The following is a 3,084-nucleotide window of genomic DNA, read 5'->3' on the forward strand; positions in this document are numbered from 1 at the left end:
AAAAAAGTGGTGAATAGGTCCAAGCTTTCTACTTTAGTTCAGAAAGGGGACGTGGCAGGTTCTCTTCAAGAGGCCGTGGTACAGGACGTGGTAGTAACAACCAACAAAATAGATTGAATCAGCAATTTGGTGATATGCAGGTTTTAGGAGGTCGTGGTAGCTTTAGAGGCAGGGGGAGCTTTAGATGAAGAGGTGGATGGCAGAATGGAGGTTCTAACAACTCTGGTATTGTGTGTCACTAGTGTGGCAAAACAGGTCATATTGCAGCCCAATGTTATGCTAAGAAAGAGGATATTCATAGTGGTAAGTTGCAGCAAGGAAACTATGCATCGTCTTCACGAAAAAATGAAGACAAAAATGAACGTTTGTTTGTTATGCAGCATATGTTGAATGCTGTTACAGGAAAGGGAACACATGATGATGTTTGGTATGTTGATTCAGGTGTATCCAATCATATGACCAGCCATGCAAAATGGTTTGGAGAGATGCAGGATTTGCAAAATGCAGGTTATGTGCAGACGAATGCCACCCAATTTCACACATGGGAAAAGTTCCCTTCTCCTTGCATGATGGTAAGACAAAGAGTCTTTCAGATGTATTACATGTGCCATCTATTACAAAGAACTTGGTGTCAGTCGGTCAGATGGTAGAGCAAGGGCTGCAAGTCAGATTTAATGCAAAGGGCTGATTTGTAGAAGACTTCAATGACAAGTGCAAGTTAGTTGCAAAGGGAAGTAGAGTTGGACGTATGTTTACTCTGGATGCTTGAATTCCTACTATGAATGCTACTATGTATGCTAAAGGAAAAGGTGTTATTGCAGATATTGAAATTTGGCACAAATGCATTGGACATGCAAATGTACAAAGACTGAAATTAATCCAGTCCAAAGGGTTGGTTACAAGTTTTCCTACATTTAGAGTTGTAGAATTTCATAAGGTATGCGAAGCATGTCAGTTTGGTATAACCAGAGAAGACAACCCTTTTCACATGACAGAGATGTAAGCAGAAATATCCTTGATGTTGTGCATACAGACATTTGGGGGCCTACACAAAATGTATCTCTTGGAGGCAGTTCATACTTTGTCACATTCATTGATGATTGTTTCTAGAAAGCTATGGGTATATTTTATGAAGGAAAAGAGTGAAGCGTTTGAGCACTTTAGAACTTTCAAGGCTACAGTTGAAAGAGAAACAGACTTGAAAGTAAAGTGCTTGAGGTCAGATGGAGGGGGAGAGTACCTCTCGAATGAATTCAGTGATTTTCTGAGGTCTCATGGGATAAAGAGATAGTTCACATGCAGGTATACCCCACAGCAAAATGGGGTTGCAGAAAGGAAAAACAGGCATATTGCAGAAGTTGCACATACCTTGATGGTGGCTGAAAAGAATATGCCTAAGTATTTTTAGTCTGAGACTGTTCATATTGCTGTTTATATTATGAACAAAACTCCCACAGCTGTAGTTCATGGGATGACTCCTGAAGAATGCTTTACTGGCAAGAAGCCTGATGTATCGCACTTGAAGGTATGTGGCTATGTTTCATACGTTCATGTGCCAGATGAGCTACAGAAGAAGCTTGATCCAAAGGTAGAAAAATGTGTTTTTATTGGATACTCTTTAGATCAAAAAGGGTATCGCTGTTATAACCCTGTCACATGTAAGTTTAGAGTGAGCAGGGATGCCATCTTTGATGAAATGAGCAGTTGGTATGCATCTAGTGGTGATGCATTGGATGATGATGATGATCATGACACTCATGTGCAGGCTGAAAAGCAAGAATCAAGGACTCTTAGTGGACCAAAGACATCATCTGGTAGTCCTTGGTCTGGGAGACTAAGGAGTAGCTCTACATCTTCAAGTGCATCTAGTAGCACTATAGGTAAAGACAAAGGAAAGAATAAAGTGTCAGATGGCATTGATGCAGTTCTTGATGGAGACTCCAGTGGCTTAGAGAGCTTGGATGATGAGCTTGGTATTCCTTCTGTCAGGACACCAGATGTGCAGAGAGCTCATAGTAATGTAAAGGCTCCATTGAGTGATCCGGTGGTATGCAGATCTAGCAAGGTCAGATACCCTATTAAAAGATTTGGTTTTGAAGACTATGCAGCTCACCATTATGCTTACATGGTGAAACTAGTTGAGGATGTTGAGCCCACTTGTTTTGAGGATGTTTTTGGTCATACTCATTGGGATGCAGCAATGGATGAGGAGATGGTTGCATTAGAGGCCAATAAGACTTGGGATCTAGTATCATTGCCGAAGGGCAAGAAAGCTATTGGATGTAAGTGGGTTTATAAGATTAAGCACAATGCAAATGGTTCTATTAGTAGGTACAAAGCTAGGCTGGTTGCAAAAGGCTATGCCCAGACATATGGCATAGATTATGAAGAAACCTTCAGTCCAGCTGCTATGGCAACTATCAGATGTGTGATTGCTTTGGTAGCAGCCAAAGGTTGGAGGTTGTAGCAAATGGATGTGAAGAATGCCTTCTTGCATAGTGATTTGCAGGAAGAAGTGTATATGGATCAGCCAGTAGGTTATGAAGATTTAGAGCATCCCACGTATGTATGCAAGTTGAAGAAGGTGCTCTATGGGCTCAAGCAAGCACCTAGAGCATGGTTTGACAAGATCAGAAAGTATATTGTCAATATTGGCTTTTATGGTTCTGATGTTGATCACTCACTTTATGTGAGAAAGGGAGATGCAGGTTTGGTCATCATAGTCATCTATGTGGATGACTTGATTATTATAGGTGATAGTGATAGTGGGATTGCTGAAGTCAATGACTTTTTGAAGAACAAGTTTGAGATGAAGGATTTAGGTGAGCTAAGATACTTCCTTGGCATTGAGGTGATCAGATGTGATGATGGTATACGGTTGTCCCAAAGACAATATGGCTTGGGTATGTTGTCCAAGTATGGTATGACAGCATGCAAGCCGCTTTTAGTCCCATTGGAGCAGAATGTAAAGTTGAGTGCTGATGTTGGGGATGAGATAGAAGACCCTACTATGTTCAAGAGGATAGTGGGAAGTTTGATCTACATGACCATTACAAGGCCAGACTTGAGCTATGTTGTTGGTCT

The sequence above is a fragment of the Lygodium microphyllum genome, chromosome 25 (assembly GCF_053477565.2).
Source record: "Lygodium microphyllum isolate KBCC chromosome 25, Lygodium_microphyllum_v1.1.10, whole genome shotgun sequence".
Taxonomy (NCBI): domain Eukaryota; kingdom Viridiplantae; phylum Streptophyta; class Polypodiopsida; order Schizaeales; family Lygodiaceae; genus Lygodium; species Lygodium microphyllum.